At 52.7% G+C, this 12,227-nt stretch overlaps 1 protein-coding gene across 9 annotated transcripts in view; it reads left to right on the plus strand.

The window, feature by feature from the left end:
• The first annotated feature begins 264 nt into the window (after positions 1-264).
• The window catches only part of LOC121274248, a 110,491-nt gene continuing 98,528 nt past the window's right edge, over positions 265-12,227 (plus strand). For 8 of the 9 annotated variants that reach the window (XM_041181446.1, XM_041181450.1, XM_041181449.1 and 5 more), the window contains exon 1: positions 743-878. The gene's annotated coding sequence lies outside the window, so the exon portion shown is untranslated. Of the gene's footprint in view, positions 359-742; positions 879-12,227 lie in introns of those variants that run through there. The other variant, XM_041181447.1, reaches the window with a different exon arrangement.

The following is a 12,227-nucleotide window of genomic DNA, read 5'->3' on the forward strand; positions in this document are numbered from 1 at the left end:
GGCGGAAAAAAAATTCCGAGAAAGGAGAGCGACGCCATTTTAATTCATGAATCGAATGAATAAATTTTCAACCAAAAACGCCGCCGGTTGTGTGAAATAAAATAATTTTATTGCGTTTTTTTTTGAAATGGGTGGGGGTGGGGGTGGGGTTGGTGTGGGGGGGGGTCCCGGCCGACCGGAAGTGCGTAGGAGGAGGTCCACTTCCGGTCCGCCATCTTGAGCCGCCGCGGCCTTTCCGGGCGGCAGTGAAAGGGGGGGGGGGGGGAGGGGAAGGCGACAAAGGTTTCATTTTATCCGAGGAAGACGAAGGGAGGGGAGGGGAGGGGGTCGGTGGGACCGAGAGAAGGATCGGGAAAAGGTAAAAGAAAAGTGGGCTGGAGGGAGATGGAGGTGGGGGAGGGGGTGCGGGGGTGGAGTTTTATTTATCCACCCCCCCCCTCTCCCTCCCTCTCTCTCGGGGACACCTGGATGGCGGCCGCCATCTTGGATGGGGGAGGGGATTTTATGAATTGTTATTATTTTTAAAAATTAAAAACCTGTCGGGAAAGGGCGGCGGGTCTTGATGAGGGAAAGCGGTCGGGGAGGTGGCGGGCGGCGAGGTTTTCCGCTCCGTTTGTGTGGTTTTATTTTATATAAAAAATACATATAATCTGTTTTTTTCTAAAAAAAAACAGCGTTTCCGGTCTGGCGTGACCTCTTGTCCATTCCCCGGATGAGGAGGTGAATGGACGCTCCACTTCTTTCTCCCCTCCCCCCTCCGCTTACTTCCGTTTCCGGGTCCCTCTCCTCCCGCCGCCATTTTGGTTCCCTCCAGCCTGAGACTCGGAAGCGGCGAGAGAGGCCCCGGGGCTCGGAGCCGGAACCGGACCAGCTGCCGAGTGAGTGAGAGAGGGGGAGAGGGAGAGGAAGGGGGGACACGAGGCGGGGGTTTAAGGGGGGGGGGGATTCATTTTTTTAAAAAAAAAACCTCCCCCAAAAATCCATCTCCTCCCCCTCCCCCACCCGTTCAATAACTCGAGCCCCAGGCTTTTCCCGGCTCCTAGGCCCCATCCATTCTGGAGAGGGAGAACCATCCTCCGATTAACTGTCTCCCGAATATCCATCCTCCGATTAACCGTCTCCCGAATATACATCCTCCGATTAACCGTCTCCCGAATATCCATCCTCCGATCAACCGTCCCCCGATTAATCGTCTCCCGAATATCCATCCCCCGATTAACTGTCTCCCGAATATCCATCCTCCGATCAACCGTCCCCCGATTAATCGTCTCCCGAATATCCATCCTCCGATTAACCGTCTCCCGAATATCCATCCTCCGATTAACTGTCTCCCGAATATCCATCCTCCGATCAACCGTCCCCCGATTAATCGTCTCCCGAATATCCATCCCCCGATTAACTGTCTCCCGAATATCCATCCCCCGATTAACTGTCTCCCGAATATCCATCCCCCGATTAACTGTCTCCCGAATATCCATCCTCCGATCAACCGTCCCCCGATTAATCGTCTCCCGAATATCCATCCCCCGATTAACTGTCTCCCGAATATCCATCCTCCGATCAACCGTCCCCCGATTAATCGTCTCCCGAATATCCATCCCCCGATTAACTGTCTCCCGAATATCCATCCCCCGATTAACTGTCTCCCGAATATCCATCCCCCGATTAACTGTCTCCCGAATATCCATCCTCCGATCAACCGTCCCCCGATTAATCGTCTCCCGAATATCCATCCCCCGATTAACTGTCTCCCGAATATCCATCCTCCGATCAACCGTCCCCCGATTAATCGTCTCCCGAATATCCATCCCCCGATTAACTGTCTCCCGAATATCCATCCTCCGATCAACCGTCCCCCGATTAACCGTCTCCCGAATATCCATCCCCCGATTAACTGTCTCCCGAATATCCATCCTCCGATTAACCGTCCCCCGATTAACCGTCTCCCGAATATCCATCCTCCGATCAACCGTCCCCCGATTAATCGTCTCCCGAATATCCATCCCCCGATTAACTGTCTCCCGAATATCCATCCTCCGATCAACCGTCCCCCGATTAACTGTCTCCCGAATATCCATCCCCCGATTAACTGTCTCCCGAATATCCATCCCCCGATTAACTGTCTCCCGAATATCCATCCTCCGATTAACCGTCTCCCGAATATCCATCCTCCGATCAACCGTCCCCCGATTAACTGTCTCCCGAATATCCATCCTCCGATCAACCGTCCCCCGATTAACTGTCTCCCGAATATCCATCCCCCGATTAACTGTCTCCCGAATATCCATCCCCCGATTAACTGTCTCCCGAATATCCATCCTCCGATTAACCGTCCCCCGATTAACCGTCTCCCGAATATCCATCCTCCGATTAACCGTCTCCCGCATATCCATCCTCCGATTAACCGACCCCCGATTAACCGTCTCCCGAAAATCCATCCTCCGATTAACCGTCTCCCGAATATCCATCCTCCGATTAACCGTCTCCCTAATAACTGTCTCCCGAATATCCATCCTCCGATTAACCGTCTCCCGAAAATCCATCCTCCGATTAACCGTCTCCCGAAAATCCATCCTCCGATTAACCGTCTCCCGAAAATCCATCCTCCGATTAACCGTCTCCCGAAAATCCATCCTCCGATTAACCGTCTCCCGAAAATCCATCCTCCGATTAACCGTCTCCCGAAAATCCATCCTCCGATTAACCGTCTCCCGAAAATCCATCCTCCGATTAACCGTCTCCCGAATATCCATCCTCCGATTAACCGTCTCCCGAATATCCATCCTCCGATTAACCGTCTCCCGAATATCCATCCTCCGATTAACCGTCTCCCGAATATCCATCCTCCGATTAACCGTCTCCCGAATATCCATCCTCCGATTAACCGTCTCCCGAATATCCGTCCTCCGATTAACCGTCTCCCGAATATCCGTCTCCCGAATATCCGTCTCCCGATTAACCGTCTCCCGATTAACCGTCTCCCGAATATCCGTCTCCCGAATATCCGTCTCCCGAATATCCGTCTCCCGAATATCCGTCTCCCGATTAACCGTCTCCCGAATATCCATCCTCCGATTAACCATCTCCCAAATAACCGTCTCCCGAATATCCATCCTCTGATTAACCGTCTCCCAAATATCCATCCTCCGATTAACCGTCTCCCGAATATCCATCCTCCGATTAACCGTCTCCCGAATATCCATCCCCCGATTAACCGTCTCCCAAATATCCATCCCCCGATTAACCGTCTCCCGAATATCCATACTCCGATTAACAGTCTCCCGAATATCCATACTCCGATTAACAGTCTCCCGAATATCCATACTCCGATTAACAGTCTCCCGAATATCCATCCTCCGATTAACCATCTCCCGATTATCCGTCCCCCGATTAACTGTCTCCCGAATATCCATCCCCTGATTAACCGTCACCCGAATATCCGTCCCCCGATTAACCGTCTCCCGAATATCCATACTCCGATTAACCGTCTCCCAAATATCCATCCCCCGATTAACCGTCTCCCGAATGTCCATCCTCCGATTAACCGTCCCCCGATTAAGTCTCCCGAATATCCATCCCCTGATTAACCGTCTCCCAAATATCCATCCCCCGATTAACCGTCTCCCGAATATACATCCTCCGATTAACCGTCTCCCAAATATCCATCCCCCGATTAACCGTCTCCCGAATATCCATCCCCCGATTATCCGTCCCCCGATTAACTGTCTCCCGAATATCCATCCTCCGATTAACCGTCTCCCGAATATCCATCCTCCGATCAACCGTCTCCCGAATATCCATCCTCCGATTAACCGTCTCCCGAATATCCATCCTCCGATTAACCCCCCGATTAACCGTCTCCCGAATATCCATCCCCCGATTAACCGTCTCCCGAATATCCATCCCCCGATTAACCGTCTCCCGAATATCCATCCTCCGATTAACCGTCTCCCGAATATCCATCCTCCGATTAACCGTCTCCCGAATATCCATCCTCCGATTAACCGTCTCCCGAATATCCATCCTCCGATTAACCGTCTCCCGAATATCCATCCTCCGATTAACCGTCTCCCGAATATCCATCCCCCGATTAACCGTCTCCCGAATATCCATCCTCCGATTAACCGTCTCCCGAATATCCATCCCCCGATTAACCGTCCCCCGAATAACCACCGTGTTTAATGTCCCGAATGACCACCGTGTTCAGTTAATGTCCCGAATGACCACCGTGTTTAATGTCCCGAATGACCGCCGTGTTCAGTTAATGTCCCGAATGACCACTGTGTTCATTTAATGTCCCGAATGACCACCGCGTTCAGTTAATGTCCCGAATGACCACCGCGTTCAGTTAATGTCCCGAATGACCACCGTGTTCAGTTAATGTCCCGAATGACCGCCGTGTTCAGTTAATGTCCCGAATAGCCACCGTGTTCAGATAATGTCCCGAATAGCCACCGTGTTCAGTTAATGTCCCGAATGACCACCGTGTTCAGTTAATGTCCCGAATGACCACCGTGTTCAGCTAATGTCCCGAATGACCACCATGTTCAGTCAATGTCCCGAATGACCACCGTGTTCAGTCAATGTCCCGAATGACCACCGTGTTCAGTCAATGTCCCGAATGACCGCCGTGTTCAGTTAATGTCCCAAATGACCACCGTGTTCAAATAGCGTCCTGAGTAATAACATCCTGATTAATAGTATCCGTTAGGATAACGTCCCAAATAAGCACTGAGTTCAGATAACATCCCGATAAGCATATATTTCCATTTATTCATGGGATGTGGGTGTCACTGCCCAGACCAGTATTTATTGTCCATCCCTAATTGGCCTTGTTCAGAGGGCATTTAAGAGTCAACCACATGCCTGTGGGTTTGGAGTCACATGTAGGTCAGACCAGGAAAGAACAGCAGATTCCCTTCTCTAAGGGACATTAGTGGCCAAGATGGGTTTTTACAACAATTGACTGGGCTGGAGAGTTTTAGCTATGAGGAGAGATTGGATAGACTAGAGTTATTTTCCCTGGAGCAGAGAGACACGATTGAGGTGTATAAAATTCTGAGGGGCATAGATAGGGTGGGCAGGAAGGAACTTTTCCCCTTGGTGGAGGGATCAATAATCAGGGGGGCATAGATTTAAGGTAAGGGACAGGAGGTTTAGAGGGGATGTGAGGAAGAATTTTTTCACCCAGAGGGTGATGGGAATCTGGAACTCGCTGTCTGAAAAGGTGGGAGAGGCAGAAACCCTGAACATTTAAAAAGTGTTTGGAGTTCACTTGCGTTGCCATGGCATACAAGACTATGGGCCTAGTGCTGGAAATTGGGATTAGAATAGTTAGGTACTTGTTTGACCTGCACAGACTCGATGGGCCGAAGGGCCTTTTTCTGTGCTGTAGACTCTGACTCTATGACTTTTAATTCCAGATTTTTCTTGTATTAAAATTCCACCATCTGCTGTGGCGGAGTTCCAACCCAGGTCCCCAGAGCATTACTGGATTACTAGTCCGGTGACAATACCACGATGGCATCCCCTCCCCAAATAGTGCCCAGAATAATAATGTTCAAATAATATCCCGAATAATCACCGTGTTCAGATAATATCCTGAGTAATCACCGTGTTCAGATAATATCCTGAATAATCACCGTGTTCAGATAATATCCTGAATAGTCACCGTGTTCAGATAATATCCTGAATAGTCACCGTGTTCAGATAATATCCTGAACAATCACCGTGTTCAGATAATATCCTGAACAATCACCGTGTTCAGATAATATCCTGAACAATCACCGTGTTCAGATAATATCCTGAACAATCACCGTGTTCAGATAATATCCTGAACAATCACCGTGTTCAGATAATATCCTGAACAATCACCGTGTTCAGATAATATCCTGAACAACCACCGCGTTCAGATAATATCCTGAACAACCACCGCGTTCAGATAATATCCTGAACAATCACTGCGTTCAGATAATATCCTGAACCATCACCGCACCGCGTTCAGCTAATATCCTGAACAATCACCGTGTTCAGATAATATCCTGAACAATCACCGTGTTCAGATAATATCCTGAACAATCACCGTGTTCAGATAATATCCTGAATAACCACCGTGTTCAGATAATATCCTGAATAACCACCGTGTTCAGATAATATCCTGAATAACCACCGTGTTCAGATAATATCCTGAATAACCACCGTGTTCAGATAATATCCTGAATAACCACCGTGTTCAGATAATATCCTGAATAACCAACGTGTTCAGATAATGGATATTAGATGAGTATTTGAATAGAAACAATGTACAAGGGTACAGGGAAGGGACAGGGCAGTGGCACTAGGTCATAATGTTCATTTGGAGAGCCGCTGTAGATGTGAGGGGCCGAATGGCCTCCCCCTGTGCTGTTAAAACTCTGTGAAATAATGTCCTGAATAATATTGTGGGGGTAGTGGAATCCTGAATAAGCGTCATATATAGTCACAAACGTTCAAAATAATTAAACCAAGTATCTGTAACCCATTCTCCAGTAAATGGGTTCTAAATATTGGCAGAATGTTATCAATATCCAGAATTAACATTTCAATAACATTAATACACAGAATAAAGTCATTTTTTTAAAAAACCCAATAATAACTTTCATGTAAAATATTAGTACCAATATCTCTATAAAATGGTTGCTCCATTAGTGGGTTATTAATGAATATGTCAATAACATTTAAATTGGATGTTAGCAGCCCATTAACCAATGAAAGGGTTAGGAATTTTAATGGAGATATCCAGTCTGGTATCTGTATAACCTTGGGGGAAATTATGAAGCAAATTATTTATAGCAAAACGTTTATCACAATAATTCCCCAATGATTAGCGTCTAGTGATGGGGTTTCAGAAGTTATAAACCTTATTCAGCGTCTTAATATTTTAATGGGAGTGTCTGCAACCTCAAATCCAGGCTGCAGATGTTTAGAGATTTAATGGTAGCGAATGATAAGATTTGATGGATTTTTATTTTCTATCACTGACGGTGTGGATCGTTTCCTCTTTGTGATTTGGAACTGGGTGGGGAAATTCCACCCCCCTCACACTGTGTTCTGAGCGCTCTGCGAGTTGGCAGGTGCAGGGTGTGGGTCTGCTTTGTGTTTCATCTCGAGGAACCCGAGGACTGATCAGCGAGATGCAGCAGTAGTGGTGTTCCACACCCCCCACCCCCCACTCCTCCCCTTCCCTTCCCAGCCCAGGTGCGTGCAGGGGGTACTGTTGTAGAATGACCTCCCTAAAGCAGATCTGAAGAGTCATACGGACTCGAAACGTTACCTCTTGTTTCTCTCTCCACAGATGCTGCCAGACCTGCTGAGTTTTTGCAGTGCTTTCTGTTTTAAATTGTCTGAAACAGTGCAGCTGCTCAGCAAGACCCAATAGGCACAGGGTGGTGGTGGTGTCCAGTGTGTCGTAAACCCAAGCTGCTTGCTTGCTCGCTCCCTTACCCTCCTTCCCTCCCTCCCTTACCCTCCTTCCCTCCCTCCCTTACCCTCCCTCCCTCCTTCCCTCCCTCCTTCCCTCCCTCCTTCCCTCCCTCCTCCTCCTTCCCTCCCTCACTCCTTCCCTCCCTCCCTTACCCTCCTTCCCTCCCTTCCTCCTTCCCTCCTTCCCTCCCTCCCTCCTTCCCTCCCTCCCTCCTTCCTCCCTCCCCCCTCCCTCCTTCCTCCCTCCCTCCTTCCTCCTCCTCCCTCCTTCCTCCCTCCCTCCTTCCTCCCTCCCTCCTTCCTCCCTCCCTCCTTCCCTCCCTCCCTCCTCCCTCCCCTCCCTCCTCCCTCAACCCTCCCACCTCCCTACCTCCTCCTCCCTCCTCCTCCCTCCCTCACTCCTCCCCTCCTCCCTCCTCCCTCCTCCTCCCTCCACTCCCTCCTCCCTCCTCCCTCCCTCCTCCTCCCTCCCTCCCTCCTCCCTCCCTCCCTCCTCCCTCCCTCCCCTCCCTCCCCTCCCTCCCTCCCCTCTCCTCCCCTCCCTCCCCTCCTCTCCCTCCCCTCCTCTCCCTTTCCTCCCCTCCTTCCTCTCCCTCTCCCCTTCCTCTCCCTCCCCCCTTCCTCTCCCTCCCCCTTCCTCTCTCTCCCCCTTCCTCTCTCTCCCCCTTCCTCTCTCTCCCCCTTCCTCTCCCTCCCCCTTCCTCTCCCTCCCCCTTCCTCTCCCTCCCCCTTCCTCTCCCTCCCCCCTTCCTCTCCCTCCCCCTTCCTCTCCCTCCCCCTTCCTCTCCCTCCCCCTTCCTCTCCCTCCCCCTTCCTCTCCCTCCCCCTTCCTCTCCCTCCCCCCTTCGTCTCCTTCCTCCCCTCCCCTCCTTCCTCCCCTCCCCTCCTTCCTCCCTCCCCTCCTTCCTCCCTCCCCTCCTTCCTCCCTCCCCTCCTTCCTCCCTCCCCTCCTTCCTCCCTCCCCTCCTTCCTCCCTCCCCTCCTTCCTCCCTCCCCTCCTTCCTCCCTCCCCTCCTTCCTCCCTCCCCTCCTTCCTCCCTCCCCTCCTTCCTCCCTCCCCTCCTTCCTCCCTCCCCTCCTTCCTCCCTCCCCTCCTTCCTCCCTCCCCTCCTTCCTCCCTCCCCTCCTTCCTCCCTCCCCTCCCTCCCTCTCTCCCTCCTCCTTTCCTCCCCTGTTCCCATACCCCCTGACATAAGCCAAACTGTCTGTTAATTGGACAGTGTGCCGCAGCGCTGCTAGGTTTGGCTATCGTGTTACTGAGCCGGTGAGGCAGATTGATTCCATTGCAGTCTTTCAGTACCTCGATGTAAACATGCCCCCCGGGGACAGGTGTAGTGGCTGCTACATCATCGCTTGGCCTACAGCGTTTCCCGGCACATCACTGGCTGAACTCGTTATCCCTGACTCACTTTGCCTCACCGCTTTCCATATTTGATTCTAGCGCAAGCTTCTGGCACTGTTAAGGGAGTGGAGCAGCCCTGAGTGAATCATTGTGCTGAGTTGCTTTGCCTACATCCCTGCAGGCTCCTTGTTCCCAACTCCCTGTCCAGTCCCCTTTTAAAATGATTTATGGAATGGCTTTCCCTCACCACCTCAGGCCGAGTATTCTGCTCCCCGCCAAGCTGGAGCCTTGCCCCACACCCCTCCCATCTTTTCCATTTGGCCCTTTGGGCAGGTTTTTACACCCTGTTTAACTCCTTAACTCCAAGGGTAGCCGGTGAGTTTTATGTACACGATTCACTGCCCAGAAACTGGCCATTCAACCCCTCTGCTTTGTGCTAGTGTTTCTGACCCCACATGAACCTCCTCCCGCCCCCTCTCCATCCCCTCCTCTCCCCATATCATCCTATTCCTCTCTTCCTCATGTTTATCCAGCTTCCCACTTAATCTCCTCCAGCCCCTACAACCCTCCCTATCTCTGTAACCTCCTCCAGCCCCCTACACCCCTCCCTATCTCTATAACCTCCTCCAGCCCCTACAACCCTCCCTATCTCTGTAACCTCCTCCAGCCCCTACAACCCTCCCTATCTCTGTAACCTCCTCCAGCCACTACACCCCTCCCTATCTCTGTAACCTCCTCCAGCCCCTACAACCCTCCCTATCTCCGTAACCTCCTCCAGCCCCTACAACCCTCCCTATCTCTGTAACCTCCTCCAGCCCCTACAACCCTCCCTATCTCTGTAACCTCCTCCAGCCCCCTACAACCCTCCCTATCTCTGTAACCTCCTCCAGCCCCTACACCCCTATCTCTGTAACCTCCTCCAGCCCCTACAACCCTCCCTATCTCTGTAACCTCCTCCAGCCCCGACAACCCTCCCTATCTCTGTAACCTCCTCCAATCCCCTTTAGCCCTTAAACACATCAACAAGATTCACCTCGACCCCTCCCTGTGGGAGCGAGTTCCACATTCTCCCCGCTCTCTGGGTAAAAAAACGTTTCTCCCCCCCCCCCCACACAACAATTGGAAACATCTTCTCTACCTCGACCCTATCGAAACCCCCTCCATCATTTTAAAGAGCTCGATCAGGTCACCCCCCCCCCCCCCCACCCCCGGCCTCTTTTCTGGAGATGCGAGCATTGGCCCTGTTGAACCTAACTTGTTCTTTTGCCGTTCCAGCGCGGACTGGAATTTTAACAATAACTGTGTAGCTTTATTAGCGCTCATGGCTTTGCTATTTCTGTTTGACGAGTGCGGCGTGCAGGCTCCCTGCTCTTGGGGTCAACTACGCACCCCGCCCCGGGTGAGGCCCCGCTCTTCGCAAGGTGGAAGGGAGGTGGTGGTGGTGGGGGGTGGGGGGTTGGAGTGGGGGGAATGAGGATTTGCTCCATCTCTGGCTGTGTGGAATTGTAGGGACTGGGGAAAGCGAGTGACGCTCCCACCGGTGGAGTATGTTGGTGCCTCTTTTTAAAATGGCAGCGGGGTTGGAGCCTTTAATAACCCGCACCTCTCAGTCCTTGATTGAAGCCATTAGCTCCTAATCCTGGCTCGAGTTAATTATTTAGCAGGGAGTGTTGTGAGCAGCTATTTCCTTTTAGTCTAATTTCCAGCCCCCTGCATTAGCGCATTTTATAACAGTTACTCTGGCCGGCAGTCTGTGCAAAATCAAACATCCACCCTGTTGGCTTTAAGCTGCGTTTCATATCTTATTTACATCTCTCTCGCTCTCTCTCTCCCTCCCTCCCTCCAGTGCCCAGTTTTGTCTCATCAGTCGTTTAGTGTCAGACTGGAGCTGCCCTCCTCACTTCCTCGCCTTCCCTTTCCCGGGTCCAAACTTGTGCAGGGAAATCAGACCACGTCCAGCACAGGAGCAGGCCATTCGGCCTCTCTGCTCCCTGCTGACATTCCTGCTCCGCACCAGCCTCCTCCCATTCCCTCTTCATCTCCTCATATCTTTCCATCCCTTTCCCCCTCGTGTGTTTATCCACCCACCACCCCCCACCCCTTAAACACATCGACACGATTCACCTCGACCCCTCCCTCTGGGAACGAGTTCCACATTCTCCCCACTCTCTGGGTAAAGACCTTTCTCCTGAATTCCACCCCCCCCCCCCCCCCCGATTGAATTTATTAGTGACTGTTTTAAATTGATGGCCCCCTAGTTCTGGTCTCCCCTCCTCCCCCAGAAGTGGAAACATCTTCTCCACGTCGACCCTATCAAAACCCCCTCCGATATTTGAAAGAGGTCAATCAGGTCACCCCCCCCCCCCCCCCCCCCCCCCCAGCCTCCTCTTTTCCAGAGACAAGAGGCCCGGCCTGTTCAATCTTTCCCGATAGTTATAACCTTTCCCTTCTCCTATCGTCCTTGTGAATCTATTTATTCACCACCTCCAAGGTGTTTGTGTGTTATGGGACTGCAGTGCAGGCAGCTGCTGGCCTGCACAGAGTGAACAGTGCACAGAGCGTTCAGCGTCCACCCAGTTGTTTGATATGGGAGTTGGTGTTATTTTTTGAGAGCAGTCTCATCTGTGCCAACTTGGGAATCACATACAGCTGAGGGAGCGCCGCACTGTCGGAGGGTCAGTGCTGAGGGAGCGCCGCATTGTGGGAGGGTCAGTGCTGAGGGAGCGCCGCACTGTCGGAGGGTCAGTGCTGAGGGAGCGCCGCACTGTGGGAGGGTCAGTGCTGAGGGAGCGCCGCACTGTCGGAGGGTCAGTGCTGAGGGAGCGCCGCGCTGTCGGAGGGTCAGTGCTGAGGGAGCGCCGCGCTGTCGGAGGGTCAGTGCTGAGGGAGCGCCGCACTGTCAGAGGGTCAGTGCTGAGGGAGCGCCGTACTGTTGGAGGGTCAGTGCTGAGGGAGCGCCGTACTGTCGGAGGGTCAGTGCTGAGGGAGCGCTACGCTGTCGGAGGGTCAGTGCTGAGGGAGCGCCGCACTGTCGGAGGGTCAGTGCTGAGGGAGTGCCGCACTGTCGGAGGGTCAGTGCTGAGGCAGCGCCGTGCTGTCGGAGGGTCAGTGCTGAAGGAGCGCCACGCTGTCGGAGGGTCAGTGCTGAGGGAGCGCCGCACTGTCGGAGGGTCAGTGCTGAGGGAGCGCCGCGCTGTCGGAGGGTCAGTGCTGAGGGAGCGCCGCACTGTCGGAGGGTCAGTGCCGAGGGAGCGCCGCGCTGTCGGAGGGTCAGTGCTGAGGGAGCGCCGCACTGTCGGAGGGTCAGTGCTGAGGGAGCGCCGCGCTGTCGGAGGGTCAGTGCTGAGGGAGTGCCGCACTGTCAGAGGGTCAGTGCTGAGGGAGCGCCGTACTGTTGGAGGGTCAGTGCTGAGGGAGCGCCGTA

The sequence above is a fragment of the Carcharodon carcharias genome, assembly GCF_017639515.1.
Source record: "Carcharodon carcharias isolate sCarCar2 chromosome 35 unlocalized genomic scaffold, sCarCar2.pri SUPER_35_unloc_4, whole genome shotgun sequence".
Lineage (NCBI taxonomy): Eukaryota > Metazoa > Chordata > Chondrichthyes > Lamniformes > Lamnidae > Carcharodon > Carcharodon carcharias.